The sequence below is a fragment of the Erpetoichthys calabaricus genome, chromosome 1 (assembly GCF_900747795.2).
Source record: "Erpetoichthys calabaricus chromosome 1, fErpCal1.3, whole genome shotgun sequence".
NCBI lineage: Eukaryota > Metazoa > Chordata > Cladistia > Polypteriformes > Polypteridae > Erpetoichthys > Erpetoichthys calabaricus.
The window spans coordinates 188,595,566-188,613,668 of NC_041394.2; the positions used below are offsets into that span (position 1 = coordinate 188,595,566).

General features: G+C 38.7%; 1 protein-coding gene across 10 annotated transcripts in view; it reads left to right on the forward strand.

Annotated features, from left to right (window-relative positions):
* The window catches only part of mical3a (microtubule associated monooxygenase, calponin and LIM domain containing 3a), a 431,263-nt gene that overhangs the window by 159,955 nt on the left and 253,205 nt on the right, over window positions 1-18,103 (forward strand). For all 10 annotated transcript variants that reach the window (XM_051922884.1, XM_051922886.1, XM_051922891.1 and 7 more), the window contains exon 3: window positions 10,821-10,891. The gene's annotated coding sequence lies outside the window, so the exon portion shown is untranslated. The remainder of the gene's footprint in view (window positions 1-10,820; window positions 10,892-18,103) is intronic.

Genomic DNA, 18,103 nt, shown 5'->3' on the forward strand with positions numbered 1-18,103 from the left:
AGACGTCACAGCCACAACAACAACAACAACAACATTTATTTATATAGCACATTTTCATACAAAAAAGTAGCTCAAAGTGCTTTACATAATGAGGAAAATAAAAATAAAAGACAAAATAAGAAATTTAAAATAAGACAACATTAGTTAACATAGAAACTGCAGACGGCTGGAGAAAAAAATAAAATCTGCAGGGGTTCCAGGCCACGAGACCACCCAGTCCCCTCTGGGCATTCTACCTAACATAAATGAAATAGTCCTCTTTGTATTTAGGGTTCTTACGGAAAGACTTGATGATGATGGTCATGCAGACTTCTGGCTTTTAATCCATCACTGTTGGAACATCACGGTGCTTTGAGTAGATGACACCGGAAAAGGAAACAGAAGAGAGAGTAGGGGTTAGTACAGATTTTAGAGCCACCATGAATAGTTATTATAATGAATTTGATATACAGAGTATCAGGATTAAATTACAGTGAAGTTATGAGAAGGCCATGGTAAAATATTGTGTTGTCAGCAGTTTTTTTGAAGTGCTGCACTGTATTAGCCTGGCGAATTCCTATTGGCAGGCTATTCCAGATTTTAGGTGCATAACAGCAGAAGGCCGCCTCACCACTTCTTTTAAGTTTTGCTCTTGGAATTCTAAGGAGACACTCATTTGAGGATCTGATTATTTAAGGCTTTATAAACCATAAGCAGAATTTTAAAGTCAATCCTGAATGACACAGGTAACCAGTGTAGTGACATCAAAACTGGAGAAATGTACTCTGATTTTCTTTTCCTGGTTAGCATTCTAGCAGCTGCATTCTGCACTAATTGCAAACGATTTATGTCATTTTTGGGTATTCCTGAGAGGATTGCGTTACAGTAATCTAGTCGACTGAAAACAAACGTGTGAACTAATTTCTCAGCATCTTTCAATGATATAAGAGGTCTAACTTTTGCTATGTTTCTTAAGTGAAAAAATTCTGTCCTAGTGATCTGATTAATATTTGATTTAAAATTCAGATTACAGTCAACAGTTACCTCTAAGCTTTTTACCTCCGTCTTGACTTTTAATCCTAATGTATCCAGTTTATTTCTAATAGCCTCATTGTATCCATTATTGTCAATCATTAAGATTTCAGTTTTCTCTTTATTTAGCTTGAGAAAGTTACTATTCATCCATTCAGAAATACAAGTCAGACATTGTGTTAGTGAATCAAGAGAATCGGGGTCATCAGGTGCTATTGATAAATACAGCTGTGTGTCATCAGCATAGCTGTGGTAGCTCACGTTATGTCCTGAGATAATCTGACCTAACGGAAGCCTGTAGATTGAGAAGAGCAGCGGACCCAGGATAGAGCCTTGTGGAACACCATATAGGATATCATGTGTCTTTGAGTTGTAATTACCACAACTAACAAAGAATTTTCTCCCTGCCAGGTAGGATTCAAACCAATTTAAGACACTGCCAGAGAGGCCCACCCATTGCGAATTCTAAGAATATTATGATCAATGGTGTCAAATGCGGCACTCAGATCTAAGAGGATGAGAACAGATAAATGGCCTCTGTCTGCATTTACCCGCAAGTCATTTACTACTTTAACGAGTGCAGTTTCTGTGCTGTGATTTGTTGTAAAACCTGACTGAAATTTATCAAGAATAGCATGTTTATTGAGTGGTCATTTAACTGCATAATGACTGCCTTCTCTAGAATTTTACTTAAGAAAGGCAGGTTAGAGATGGGTCTAAAATTTTCAAGAGCAGAGGGGTCAAGATTATTTTTCTTAACTTGGGGCTTAACTACAGCAGTCTTAAGACAGTCTGGGAAGACCCCCGTATCTAATGACGAATTTACTGTGTCAAGAATATTATCAATTAGCACGTCCGATACTTCTTTGAAAAAATTTGTTGGTATTAGGTCAAGGATGCAGGTGGAGGGTTTCATTTGAGAAATTATTTTATGTAAATCAGGTAAATCTATCCTAGTGAAAGAGTTTAATTTGTTTATAATGGAGTACAGGGGTTTAGGGGGATCCTTAGTGTTGGGGAGATATACTATGTTATTTCTAATATCATTAATTTTTTGATTGAAAAATACAGCAGTAGCCTCACAGGTTCTACTGGAAGTACTTAGGAGGCATTCCTTTGAGTTAACTGGGTTTAACGATGATCAATCGTCGAGAATAAGACTCTGGGATTACTAGCATTGTTATTTATAATCTTAGAGAAATAGCAGTGCCTCTCAAGACGGACTGTGTTATTGTATTCTGTTATTTTAACTTTTAATATTTCATAGTGGATAGTTAGATTATCAGCAGCACGCCACACATTACATCAGTTCCTGGGGAGACTCTGCTGATTGCCCACTGTTGTGACAGAAAATTCAACGCATATTACGGACAAGCCGGAAGTACAGGGAAGGGCAGAATGAGTGGCAGAGTCACCGGCCTTCTAGCAGATGCTTCAAAGGCCACCTGACGCGTCACACAAGACAGAGAGGGCGGGACCTATAAAATATCGCGCGGCAGATCCAATCGGATATCGGTAAATGAGGTAACAACTAAAACATAAGGCACGAAAAATCCAATCGGGTACTGAGACGCAGAGACCAACTTCCCCAAAGAGGTGTGGTTAGTGTTTTTTGTGCAAATATTCACTCTGAGGATGTCAGATTTGTGATTAAGAAGCTTGGCCCTGTAAAGTGTAAAGTGTCAGTCGTTGAAGGGGTTTTCCTAAATTTCATGATATTACAATAGGATGACTTTTAAAAGTAGATTTATTTTTGCGCACATAAAATCCATTGCTGGGGAGACTCCACACATAAAATAATCAGCTGCACACCAGCACAGATTAAAATACTTGCTGGGGAACTGCACAGTACTTGCTGGAGAGATGCCACAGCAAGCTAAAATAAAGAGAGGCAGGATAGGAGATCTTCAAACGGAAACAACTTATCAATCAACAGCCACAGGGGAGAGGATAAATGTAATATTAATTATACGTACTGTATTGTCATATACGTTTCTATTTTATTTTTATTATTATTTTACTTTAGGCTTCTTGCAAAAATATTTTTGACAAGAAACAGAATGAGGTCAAAGTGCCTTGCCATTTAATATAGACTGTTCCTACTAATGCTTATGCACTACTGTTCTAGCGCCCATTATTGTAACGGGCTTAATGTCTAGTAATAATAATAATTCATTACATTTATATAGCGCATTTCTCAGTACTCTAAACGCTATCCACACAGGGAGGAACTGGGAAGCGAACCCACAATCGTCCACAGTCTCCTTACTGCAAAGCAGCAGCACTACCACTGCACCACCTGTGAGGAGCACAATAATGTATATTTTATTCACTTATTGCTACTTTGTGGCTGTTTTATTTTGTTTGTGGTTTTCGTTGCATCTGCGTCTTTTGTTGTGTGAGGCATGGTGATGCAGTGGTTAGCACTGCTGTCTCTAAGCTCAAATCACATCTTTGGCAACTCAGTTGGACAGATTATTGCATCCAAACTTTCCCCTGGCCCTCTGGGACACTTAAAACTCCATTGCACCATTATAAACCACTCAAGACCAGTTTAGTTCCTCCTTCCCTAGTGACTTTAATGTAGCTCACAGAGTTCAGCGAAGTTCGCGAACATTTCCGTGATTTCACCATACTTGAGGTGAAGTGAATTCAATGGTGTTCCCTCATACAGTGGGCATTTTGGTAAACTGTGTACACAAAAGTGAGCTGTAGAAAGTGTGGAATATGGTGTTTTAACAAAAAAAAAATCTTGTATATCAAGTGTAATATTTGGGTACATTTTTTTTTTTTTTTTTTTTAGCAAGTTTTTTTTTTCTTTTCATTTAATAGTATTTCCTCTTTGAAAAAAAATCTGTAAATTACTTGATTACCATTTATAGTCAATTGTGACAGTACATATAACTATGCATGACCTGTCCTTGATGACAAGAATGTTGTTTTTACTATTTCTCTTCTGTTGTTTAAGATTTGTTTAAGATTATGCCTTATGAATGTGGCTGTTTTTCTAATAAAGTATTTTTAGTCCGTTTGTTTTAGAAAGTTTACTATTTTGTTTCTTATACATAGTGTAATGTTACAAGTTTTTCTTTTGTGTTCTTAAATTGTATTAGATTATATAGTACAAGGGGGCTCCGCCCCCTGCTCGCTTCGCTCGCCTACCCCCGGCGTTTTGAACCCGTGCCCGCTGGGCAGCCACGTGTGAGGATGACGCACGTTTAATACGGAGCGTTCGCCCATGTCACTCTGTGGCCCCCCCACTGTTAAAATGGAGCTCCGTCCGTACTATTATGCGGTGCATTGTGGAGTACGGGTCCGCCTGCGCTGTGTGGTGTGGACGTTTAACTGTCGTTGTTTCTGCCTTTATATTCTGTATCTCGGTGTGCATGTGTTTCGTGCCTAGGTTTTTTTGAAGCTGTTGCATTTCAGTTTTCATCATCTGTAACTCGCTCTCCATGTGTTTGTCCCTGTTCTTTAATCCCTTTATAAAGTTTTACTTCGTTTCCAGCAGCTCCGTGTATGATTGTATGTGAATGTGTGCTTTTCTACTTTTATTTTTCTATTTTTATTTATTGATCACTTTCCAGACAGGAGAGAAGCTTCAGCGACAGACTGCTGTCACTGTCCTGCTCCACAGACAGATTGAGGAGATCGTTCCTCCCCCAAACTATGTGACTCTTCAATTCCACGGGGGGGGGGGGGAGGTAAACGTTAACATTTAACATTATTATACAAAGTTATTGTCTGTTTTTCACCTGCATTATTATCTTTCTTTAATTTAATATTATTTATTGTATCAGTATGCTGCTGCTGGAGAATGTGAATTTCCCATTGGGATTAATAAAGTATCTATCTATCTATGTATGTACTCTGTGTTTTATTTGTGACTTCGCTTTATCCTGCTTGCGGCATGTCAGACGGTTTGCAGTCTTTCTCGTTTTACTCTGGGCAGGGTGGCTTTGTTCTGTAACCTGCTCTCTATGTGTTTGTCCCTGTTCTTTAACCTCTTTATGACATTTTACTTTGTTTCCTACTCTGACGGTTCGTAGTCTCTCCCGTTTTGCTCTGGTGCGGGGGGGGGTATTTGTGTGGCATATGTGTATGTGTGCTTTTCTACTTTTATTTTTCTATTTTTATTTATTGATCACTTTCCAGACAGAAGAGCAGCTTCAGCGATAGACTGCTGTCACTGTTCTGCTCCACAGACAGATTGAGGAGATCGTTCCTCCCCCAAACTATGCGACTCTTCAATTCCACGCGGGGGTGTAAACATTAACATTTAACATTGTTATACAAAGTTACTGTCTGTTTTTCACCTGCATTATTATCTCTCTTTAATTTAATATTATTTATTGTATCTGTATGCTGCTGCTGCAGAATGTGAATTTCCTTTTGACCTCACTTTATCCTGCTTGCGGCATGTCAGACGGTTCGTAGTCTTTCTCGTTTTACTCTGGGCAGGGGGGCTAGGTGCGCGTTGCCTCATTTTTTATTTCTGTTAGTGGAGGGGGGCTTTGTGTGTCATGGGTCTGAAGCCTCTTTTTTGTGTGCGTCCCGTTTCGTGTGCTATGGGGTTCGTGTGGCGCTGTGTTGTCGCTTGCGTCTGACTCCTTTGTTTTTGGTGCGCTAGGGGCGCGTTGCCTCATTTCTTATTTCTGTTAGTGGAGGGGGGCTTTGTGTGTCGTGGGTCGGAAGCCTCTTTTTTTTTTTGTGTGCGTCCAACCTGATGGAGCTTGAGAGGTGCTGCAAAGAGGAATGGGCGAAACTGGCCAAGGATAGGTGTGCCAAGCTTGTGGCATCATATTCAAAAAGACTTGAGGCTGTAATTGCTGCCAAAGGTGCATCGACAAAGTATTGAGCAAAGGCTGTGAATACTTATGTACATGTGCTTTCTCAATTTTTTTATTTTTAATAAATTTGCAAAAATCTCAAGTAAACTTTTTTCACATTGTCATTATGGGGTGTTGTGTGTAGAATTCCTAGGAAAAAAATGAATTTAATCCATTTTGGAATAAGGCTGTAACATAACAAAATGTGGAAAAAGTGATGCACTGTGAATACTTTCTGGATGCACTGTATATGGTGCTAGTTCTGAAAATAATGTAACTACTAAAAGATATCACTGATTATTATGCTGTCCAGGAGCCCTTTGTACTCCTTCCTTTAAGAATTTTTTTTCTTTGATAATTATGGTCTAGTATAGAGAACTCCTGGCTGAAAGGTTCTGAAGATAAAAAGTTAGAGTTCTGTATATCTTCGTTGTGTTCAGTTGGATTTTGTTTGTCCTTTTTCAAAGCAAACAAGGGTTGTTACTCACTGCTTTGTTTTTACTCTCCCAATGAAACTTTTGACAAACACAAAGATGCATATGGAACAATCTTGCTTTCCTTTCAATATCCATCTAATTTTTCAGTAGCTATGTGACAGTGTTTTATGTTGTTCCTAAATGCTTCACTTTCTTGTTATCTGTTGAAAACAGTGGAGAATGGATTTCCATATATATTGTTTATATGTTTCCTGACCTAACTTTTATTCCTAGTAACTTCAGCACATTTTTATTGTATACTGTTTTACACTATTGATTTGGAACAGGCTGCTTACATGTTTTTACTGAAGTGTTTTGAAGAGTGAACTGTACTTCTCTGCTAACATATCTTCACGTTTTGGCAGTTTCCTCTAATTAGAGAGACCTATTGTTCACTGGGTTACAGTGTAAGATGAGGTGTTCAAATTTTTCTTCCTTATGGAGGGGAGGTTGGTATATAGGTGACACTTGGAAACCGTTTGATAACCATGAAAAGGCTGGCATTCATATTAAGAACTTCTGCAATTACAGGTTCAGTATATGCTGTAAACTATTAGAGACGATGGTTTATACTTACACTGTTATGTGTAATTAAAACCCAACATGCAAACTTGACAAAAACACAATATCCCCATGAAATAATTACAGAAAAAAACATATATACAATTTCAAAGGCTCAAACTGTCATCAGTCAGCTTAGTTGCCAAGCTGTACTAGGGGTGCAATGTTGTGAACCATGTGGTAGATGGTGATTTCAGCAGATAGCTAGAAATATCTACCAGTTGATTCATAATGTGGCATTGACATACCCATTTTAAGTGAATTCTTTATCAAAAGTTCAGTTACACCAGGTGTATCAACAAGATACTGAGAAAGGTAGCAGAATTAGAATGTTGCTACACTATGCCACAGTTACTTAAAAACAATCTGAATAACCTCAATAGTAGTACTTGCAAAAATATGCCACTAAAAACATTATATTTCAGTCATGAATTCTGTATCAAGACCAATGGGGCATCCCTTTATTTGGCAGGTAGTTAAACCCAGAGTCTTAGACGGAGACATTAGTTTTTAGAGAGTGAAAATGTGACAAGAAGAACCTAAAGGAATACTCCACTCAAGAATATGTTTTTATGCTACTTCCCCCGTGTAGTTTGTAGTTATAGTCAAGAAAATAGTTTCATCTCATGTTTTCATACAGAATGGAGAAAAAAAGGTTTGATCTTATATAATCCAATAGTAATCAATGCAGTACATTGGCAAGTGATATGAACAACATTCGTGAGAAAAACAATTTAAAAAAATCTCATGGTAATTGTGCTGCATAATCGACATGTCTGTTGTCCAGTAGTATGCCCAAAACTGCAAAGCCCATGTATTTTTTGTTAAGATATTATTAATAGTTAAATGTGAGTCACAAACAGGAAACAGAATGATTCAACATTTTGATAAATCTGTCAGTCAAAACTTATTGTTTTTGTTTGTAAATGTAAAAGTTGTTTGGTTATGTCACTGACAATGACTCATGCCCTTCAGAGTTCAGCTCCAGAAACCAGAAGCTTAACTTGATGAAAATAGCAATCTAACAGGAATATGACAATGCTGAACAGTAGCTAAGTTTCCATCCAGTTTTTTGCGACGTTTTGTTATCGACAAACAGAATATACGAAAAAAAAATGTGCGAAATTTGCTGTCTCCAGCCTGTTTCCATCAAACTGGCTTTTTATCGATAAAATGGTGTGCGTGATGACGTCATCCCCCCCCCCCAAAACGAACTGTCGCATAAGTTTTGTTGTATCGCGAAAAAAATCTGCCCTTGAGCCATTTCCATACATAATTTTGTGTATGTCGCAAATTATCTACCTTTTGTTTTCCACGTTACACCCCGTCCACTAAACAAAGAAACAAAGAAATGGAGAGATTATTCAGACAGTTTTTTGAAATTTGCCAGCTTACTGTTATTTCAGTTTCACAAATAATTTGGAATTGTACATAATATCCGAAGACGACAGCAGAATGAAGCTGTTGGTTGTCTGATAGCCCTAGAGCTTGAAGAAATTACCCCAGTGCGACGAAACCCACGGGTATGGGAGAGACGACGGAATAAGACCTTCTGGGAGGAGGTGGTGGAGAGACACTTCACAGAAAATCTCTGGCTGCAACATTTTATAATGACACGGCCGACGTTTGAGATGTTGTGTGGATTCATCAGTCCTGATGTTGCGCCCATCACAGGTTGCCACTGACCACCGGTTCCAACCCAAAAGCAGATTGCCATCGCCCTTTACAAGCTGGCAACCTGCGCCGAGTATAGAGTAGTTGGAGAAACTTTCGGGGTTAGTAAAACTACCTTCCATCGATGTGTATATGCTGTGTGCACCGCTATTAAAGAAAAATTTATGCGCCGTTATATCAGACTTCCGACTGTAGCGGAGGCCAATGAAATTGCATACCGCAATTCCTTGGTGCATCTTGTGCCACCCACAGATTTACGGTGCGCTGGATGGCACGCATGTGCCTATTCTTCCCCCGACGGAAGGCTACCGCGATTACATTAATCGCAAAGGGTGGCCATCTATTGTTCTCCAGGCCCTTGTTGATGACAGGTGCATGATACGAGACATTTGCGTTGGCACTCCTAGAAGTGCCCATGATGCAGCTGTGTTTGCAGCATTGGATCTGTACAGGTGAGCCTACCTTTCAACATCCCTTCTCAGTGCGATAACAACTGAATTAGTACTGTAACCTGCTTCCCTTAAGGTTTTTAATTAAAACTGAAATTTGAATGAATACAAAATAACGACGTTTAATCAAAAAAAAAACTCTCTTCATCAGACCATGCGAACCGCTCCACCATTCTCGTTTTGATTGCTTGTGATGAAAATGTGTCACATTTATTTGCGTTAAAGCCCTCTTTTCCGACAAAAAGTGTTTCCAATGTAGTTTTTGCGACATCTGAAGTATCGATATGGAATTTATGCGCTAAAGTTAAACGGAAAAATATTATGTCGACATGTACAACATTTTATCGATAATTAGCATTTCCATCAGCTATATTGGTAAAAAAATTTGAAGCGCTAAATATTTTTTTGCAAAAACTCCTTGGATGGAAACCTGTCGAAAGTGAGCAAAGTGAAATTTACAGAAAAGATCTACTACATGATTGATAGACTGGTTGGTCTTATGTTGTTTCTTCAGTTGTGTTTTTTTTAATATGCACTGCAGCATGCAGAATTCAGCATTTATGCTTATGGAAAGGTGATTCTTAAAAGCAAACTTTATTAGTGTCCATTGTGGCAAGTGGCTGGGGGTGGTACCCAGCCGAGACGCCCAGGAGGACCGGAGGAGGGCTTATACCTCCTCCAAACCACGAGGGGGCGACTGCCCTGGTGGCTTTGGGGACCATGGGAACAAGCCTATAGGGGCCCATGGTCACCGCCAGGGGGCACACCAATGCCTGAGGAGCCCTGACCCTCAGCATTTCTGCCACACCCGGAAGTGCTGGGGGGAAGAAGACCAGGGACACCCGGAGTGCTTCCGGGTGCACAGCCGGTACTTCCACCACACTGGGGAATGCCGGCAGAAGCTAATCGGGAGGCACCTGGAGCAGGTCCGGGTGTGTATAAAAGGGGCCACCTCCCTCCATTCGATGGCTTGAGTCGGGAGGAAGCAAGACAGAGCTCGGGAGGAGAGGAGTGGAAGCGGACCAGAGAAAGAGAGGCATTGTGAGGCCTGGACTTTGGGGGAGTTTTGGGGGTTGTGTGTGGCACTTTATTTGTAAATACTGTAAATAAACGTGTGTTGGATGAACTAACGATGTCTGCCTGTCTATGTCCGGGCCAGTTTCCACACCATGATTTTTTAAGTAATGTTGAGTTTTTAACTTGTGCTTTCTAGGAAACATCCATCCATTATCCATCCATCCATCCATCCATTTTCCAACCCGCTATATCCTAACACAGGGTCACGGGGTTCTGCTGGAGCCAATCCTAGCCAACACAGGGCGGAAGGCAGGAACAAATCCCGGGCATGGTGCCAGCCCACCGCAGGGCACACACACCCACACACCAAGCACACACTAGGGACGATTTAGGATTGCCAATGCACCTAACCTGCATCTCTTTGGACTGTGGGAGGAAACCAGAGCACCCGGAGGAAACCCACACAGACACGGGGAGAACATGCAAACTCCACACAGGGAGGACCCAGGAAGCGAACCCAGGTCTTTTCCAGGAAACAGGAAATATGATATTCATTACTATTGGATTAAAAGATGTAGTCACCTCCACTTTTTTTTTTTTTTTTTAATTATCCTGAGGTATGTAAGAGTTTTAGGGATATATATTATTAGATTTGTTATCATGCAGGGTTAGTTTTTTTTTATTTAGTCTGTATAACTGTACATTTTAGGTTGCATATTAAAACACCCACCTGGGCTATTAAAAAAAATTAGTACCTCACTTTAAGTTCCTGTTTAAGAACATTTACTCATTTTTACTTCCAGGTGGCTGTTTTGTTATAGTTGTATAGTTATACCAGATAAAGAAAACCACCTTGATGGAAGAGGAGCAGAAGGTAGGAAACAAATCAACAATGAGATTATAATGACAAACGTATAAAGGTATTTTACACTTCAAATAAAAAAAAAGCGTATAGAATAAATTTCTGCAGAATTTCCTGTGAATAGATGTGTATTCTATATGTTTGTCTGTATATGATGTACACCTGTGTCTGAAGAAAATTATTTTTGTGTATCTGAATGTAGTTGTTACCAAAATGATAAACATGAAAGGAATTTTATAAGTAATATCTTTGTAAATATTACAGTCATATGAAAAAGTTTGGGATCCCCTCTCAGCTTTCATAATAATTAACACTATTTTCAACAAAAAAGATAACATTGGCATGTCTTTCATTTCCTAGGAACATCTGAGTACTGGGGTGTTTTCCAAACAAACATTTTTAGTGAAGCAGTATTTAGTTGTATGAAATTAAATCAAATGTGAAAAACTGGGTGTGCAAACATTTGGGTCCCCTTGTAATGTTGCTGATTTGAATGCATGTAACTGCTCAATACTGATTACTTGCAACACCAAATTGGTAGGATTAGCTCGTTAAGCCTTGAACTTCATAGACAGGTGTGTCCAATCATGAGAAAAGGTATTTAAGGTGGTCAATTACAAGTTGTGCTTCCCTTTGACTCTCCCCTGAAGAGTGACAGCATGGGATCCTCAAAGCAACTCTCAAAAGACCTGAAAACAAAGATTGTTCAGTATCATGGTTTAGAGGAAGGCTACAAAAAGCTATCAGAGTTTTAAGCTGTCAGTTTCAACTGTAAGGAATTTAATCAGAAAATTGAAGGCCACAGGCACAGTTGTTGTTAAACCCAGGTCTGGCAGGCCAAGAAAAATACAGGAGCAGCATTTGCGCAGGATTGTGAGAATGGTTACAGACAACCCACAGGTCACATCCAAGGACCTGCAAGAACATCTTGCTGCAGATGGTGTATCTGTACATCGTTCTACAGTTCAGCGCAATTTACACAAAGAACATCTGTATGGCAGGGTGATGAGAAGGAAGCCCTTTCTGCACTCACGCCACAAACAGAGTAGCTTGTTGTATGCAAATGCTCATTTAGACAAGCCAGATTCATTTTGGAACAAAGTGCTTTGGACTGATGAGACAAAAATTCAGTTATTTGGTCATAACAAAGTACTTTGCATGGCGGAAGAAGAACACCGCATTCCAAGAAAAACACCTACTACCTACTGTCAAATTTGGTGGAGGTTCCATCATGCTGTGTGGCTTGTTCAGGGACTGGGGCCCTTGTTAAAGTTGAGGGTCGGATGAATTCAACCCAATATCAACAAATTCTTCAGGATGATGATGTTCAAGCATCAGTCACAAAGTTGAAGTTACACATGGGCTGGATATTCCAACAAGACAATGACCCAAAACACAGTTCGAAATCTACAAAGGCATTCATGCAGAGGGAGAAGTACAATGTTCTGGAATGGCCGTCACAGTCCCCTGACTTGAATATCATTGAAAATCTATGGGATGATTTGAAGCAGGCTGTCCATGCTCGGCAACCATCACATTTAACTGAACTGGAGAGATTTTGTATGGAAGAATGGTCAAAAATACCTCCATCCAGAATCCAGACACTCATCAAAGGCTATAGGAGGCGTCTAGAGTTATATTTGCAAAAGGAGGCTCAACTTAGTATTGATGTCATAACTCTTAGGGGTGCCCAAAGTTATGCACCTGTCTAATTTTGTTATGATGCACATTTTCTGTTAATACAATAAACTTAATGTCACTGCTGAAATGCTACTGTTTCCATTAAGGCATGTCATATATTAAAAGGACGTTGCTATTTTGAAAGCTCAGACAATGATAAACAAAAATCCAAAGAATTAAGGAGGGTTCCCAAACTTTTTCATATGACTGTATAATAAATTATTATTTTGTAAACATTTTATCTATTGTCTATTTTAACGATTCATTGGTTAATAAAGACTAATTCTGTCCAGTTAATTCATTTAGGTGTATGAATGTGTGAAGTATTTAAGTATTGAATGACTTTATATTTAAAAGCTTGGAAACATCAGGATATGAAAAAACACAACCTAAATAACTCGCAACAAAAAGACAAATAAGACAGCACAGTTAACAATAAAATATTTAAGTCAAAAAAGCTAAAAGTAAAAAATATTTTTGATAAATTGTCATCAGCAATCAATTAATTAGGTGTGAGTTATTTTAGACATCAGTGTAACAATGAAACCACTGAGACTCATTTCACATTTATTTTATAGAAGTCCATCTTAAATTGAGATGTTATTCATAGACATGAAAATCTGTGGCTTAATAATGTTTGTAAAGTATAAATATTACCATGCCAAATATTGCAATAGACAAACAACTGATCCCTTGAAAAGAAGATTGTAGTAAAAAAAAAAAAAATTACAGCCAATGCTGATTTTGGTAGAGCTTTACTCTCTGTTCTGAAGTGTTAAAGACTATACAGTAAGCATTAAAAAAAATTCTGTTGCTATTTATTGCCATCATACATTTAAATATTGTTATTTATTATTTATAAAAATGTTCCTGAGCAAGGGCTGACAGTACATAAGTAAATTTTTAAATTATTGATGTTTGTTTAGAATTTTTCACTTTCTTTGGTTGCTTTTAAAAGCTATCTTAATCTGTAGTTTCCCACATAAGTGCGTATTAATAAGACATCAAAAATACTGTGCAAAAGGTTTTGTGCAGCACACACAAGTTCACTCAGAACAGTTCTGCTTAAAAACATTACTCTTTATTTTAGATATAGGAGGCGAAGTGAAAAATTGGGAGAAAAACACAGCATAGGCGGCCTTCAGTATAACTTGTATTTTGCATGTCCAAGGCGCTCCTTTCTAGAGACATGTTCATCAGTCTAATTGCAGTGACTTGGGAGAATGTAAAAAGAGCCCAGAACCATTTTACTTAAGACGTGCATATCTTTTTATTGTTAAAAACAGGAATTTGCTGAGCTGCAATGTCTGTGCATTTGACTGAACTGCAGTAGAAGTTGTGTTTCTTTTCAATAATAGCCAACTTCCTAGGAGCAGCCCCCCCAGCTGGGGGACAGCAATGTGTTGCTGTGTTGCAAACAGTTTTTCATTTTGGATCAGCTTGTCAACTGTGCTAGATTAAAAAAAAAAAAAAAAAAATCTTCTTGAATCAGACTGATAGGTTCTTTTGGAGAAAATACCTAAAAATAATTTTAGAAAGTTGACTTATGAAGTGTTTATATTTGATGTCATTGATGTTAAATTTTGACAACCACTAATAAGTTATTCTGCATTAGATCTATAAAGTGACAGCTAAAGAGTTTCAAGATGCTAGCCCTGGCGTAAATATCTGATAAAGGGTAAAAATACAACTCTGTCTGAAATAAAGCTAGCATGCACATTTAACATACTAGTCTATCATATCTGCTATTTAGGTTGCCTCTGTGCTGAAATATTTTTACTTGCGTGCACTCATGAGTGGTAATTGTGGCAACTGACAAGTGCATTTAAATGACAATTTATCTATTTTGTCCGTAGAAATACTGTGGCATTAGTTTCATTCTAATGTTCGTCAGTAGCATAATTTTCTCAGGTTAAGTAGCTTCGCAACACAAACAAAACTGTTGTTGAACAGCTAAGTGTAAATGGCTTACTTATGATATTGCTGTTTTGTGCTAATACTTCAAGGGTACTTCCTCATCAGGTGTTCATGTATTGAATGTGTTTTTGTGGAACACCAAGTTTTTTACGCAATGAACAACGATTTTTCCAGATTTTCAGGTGAAATGTTCCAACACTGAGGAGCATTTCATCCGAGGGAACCTGAGGTTCCTTCTTCCTGAATGTGGTGCAGCTGCTGCCATGATTTGCCTACTCAGAAAAAGTACAGAGAATTGTGGCATGCTGGCACATAATGTGGGGGAGTGACAGAGGCAATTAGTCGATTAAGAAAGTACAGTTTGATTTTAATTTTTGAGCGATTAGTTACTTACATCAGTTAATCATGGCTGCCATAGTTTTTGGAAACCTGCATTTGTGGAAGAATCCTGTTTTGACCTTTTTCTTTTGTAAACGTTTAAAATGTTAAGGAAGATGCCTTCAATTAATTTAGTGTGGGAAATAAATGATAGATGGGAAGTGATTATTAAATATTGTTTAACTTAATGGTGGGATTCACAAGGAACATAAATATATGAAAAGGGGTCATAATACTATATAGTGTAATCTAGGACAGTTCCATATTGTATTGTTTCCATTAATAATGGTAAAATGTGTTAATGACGTTTTTGTGATCTTGATGCTTCTAATGGTAATATACGTTTTTCACGTATTACCATCACTGACACAGCCCAGTGGTGTCTGTGTCCTTTTGACACAGCCCAGTGGTGTCTGTGTCCTTTTGTTCTCACTAATGGCCCAATGACACACCATACTGATAACTGCATTATCACTGCACTGCATTGCTTGGGCCAATTGTTGACTAATGCGTAAATGCTCAACAGCTTCATTGTAGTTACAAGTAAAACTTTGGGTTTTTTTTTTTTTTTTTTTTTTTAACACCTGGCATGCAGCATCTTTTTCATTTTTTCAGTTAAAATGTTAGGATACATTTTTAATTAAAGTAGCAATAAAATTCTGTTAAATAGGGACATAAAATAAAAAAAATTAACTACTACCGGTTTAGTTTTGTGTAAATAAACTGAAACAAGAAAAACCAGCCATACAAATAACACAAAACTGGTGCAAGGACAGTGTAGAGGAACTGCAGGAATGCTTCTCCTGTACAAATTGGGATATGCTGATATCATCACAGTTACTGAATGAGGCCACTTAACTTACACTCTCAGTGAATATATGAAATTCTGTGAGTCTATGATCATTAAGGAAAAAACTGTCAAGGTGTACCCAAACAGTAAGCCATGGATCACTAAAGAGGTTAAAGCATTACTATTGGAAAAGCAACATGCACATCAAGAAAATAAGAATTTTACAGCAAAGGATCAACAGGTTAATTAAACAAAATAAAAAGATGTATGGGGAAAAAATCAAGAGGTGGTATAATGATAACAATCCAAAGCAGGTCTGGAAGGGACTAAAACAATTACAGGACTGGGCTCTAGAAAGAGTGTGCATTTTCCAGCTGACAAAGACCACAAGCTTTTAGCAGATGAACTGAATAATTTTTTTGCCAGATTTGAAACAAGTGATTTCAGCACCTAAAATACAGAAATAAAGGAGATGCTTTATAAAAACACCAGAAATTCTGCTGTGATGGGGTTCAGGTTACTGAAGTGGAGAAAGGCTTGTGGCAGGCCAAAACAAACAGTGCAGTGGGACCAGACAGCATATCATGCCGGCTCTTAAAGTCTTGCAGTAAGCAGCTCTCTAGTTTTTCATTTGCTTTTTAACTGGTCTCTGACCTGTGGTATTATACCTAATCTGTGGAAACAATCAATCATTATCCCTGTATCTAAGGTTTCTAGGCCAAGCTGTTTAAATGACTTCAGACCAGTGGCACTTACCTCTATTCAAAAGAAATGCTTTGAACATTTGGTGAAAAACATTTTAATGACAGAGACAAAGTCCTTTCAAGACAACAATCAATTTGCTTACTGTGCAAACAGAATTGTGGAAGATGCTTTGCTTGTTATCTTACATCAAATCTAAACCTTTCTTGATCAGCCTGGTTCATATGTCAGAGCACTATTTTTGGATTTTTCTTTAGCGTTCAATAGCATACAGCCTCATATACTGATTGGGAAATCGAACGGTATGAATGTAAACCCATTTATTATACTTTGGATTCAGGACTTTTAAATTGTTCACAGACAGTTAAAGTACAGGACACTTTTTCAATAGTCATTCATTCACTTCATTCAAACACAGGAAGTCCGCAGGGGTGTGTCTTATCACCATTACTGCTTACTCTGTACACAAGTGACCTGAGACATAACATTGACCACTGCTCCATACTATTATTAGTATGCTGATGACACCATGCTTGTAGGACGCATATCTGGGGAGGATGTAAGCCACTATCTAAATCAAGTGGACTGTATGGTAAACTGGTGCAATAAAAACTCTCTCGCTCTAAATGTAAAAAAGACCAAAGAAATGATATTTGATTTTAAGAGAGAAATCTGTATGTTCACCCATTGTAGTTTTGGGGGGAGGAGGTAGAAATAGGGACCGAATATAAATACTTAGGAACTTATCTAGATAACAGTCTTAACTAGAATATTAATACAAAAAAATATTCTCTAAATGCAACCAGCGCTTATTTCTCCTCCATAAACTCAAACTATTTAAAGTAGACAAGGACCTCATATTGTCCTTTTATCACAGTCTGATCCAGTCTGTGATCACATTCAGTTTCATTGCCTGGTTTAATAGTCTGACAAACCAAAACTCAAAAAAGCTCCAGCAGATTATGAAGTATGCAGCTAAAGTTATTGGGACTGATGTAGATGATTTGACTAGTGTGTGTCAGAGGGCAATGTTAAAGAAACTGGAAATCATCTCAACTGATGACAGACATCCATTACATCCATATTACTAACCGAGAATGGTAAACCGGATGGCATGGACGCAGCTACACGGCGATGGGACCATGAGACGTACTGCGCAGGCGTGTACAACGCACGTCTCATAAACCGCAAGCGAAGTCGTATCCACTGCGCACGAAGGAGTCACAGCCCAAAAACGAAAGAGCTCAACTGACGTGAATGAGAAATGAAGCAACAACGCGCCCATAGCTAACGACTACAGACACATCCACACAAAAAAGAGGATTCTGCGTTGCAGCCCAGATTCAAACAGAAGAGGCTACGGAGGCCTCACAGGTCCACAAAGATGGTACGGAGTGAAGGCGCAGGCGTCACCGCCATATTGTGAGTGGCACTACTGTGGAGTGAAGTTAGGAATAATGTGCTGCTTGGGATTGTACAAACCGCTGAACGCTTTACACCAAATTCAAACACAATACAGCTCAACGATACAAACACGAGCCCACCTGGATAAGATCGATGAACGCAGGCGCCTACAACGCGCGTCTGAAACTGCGGAAGCACAGCAGGCACGGGTTCAAAACGTATGAGCTCGACTGACGGATATACAAACACGAGCCCGCCTGGATAAAATCAGTGAACGCAGGCGCCTACAACGCGTGTCTGAAATGCCGCGGGCAAAGCGGGCACGGCTCCAAAACGAACAAGCTCGACTAATG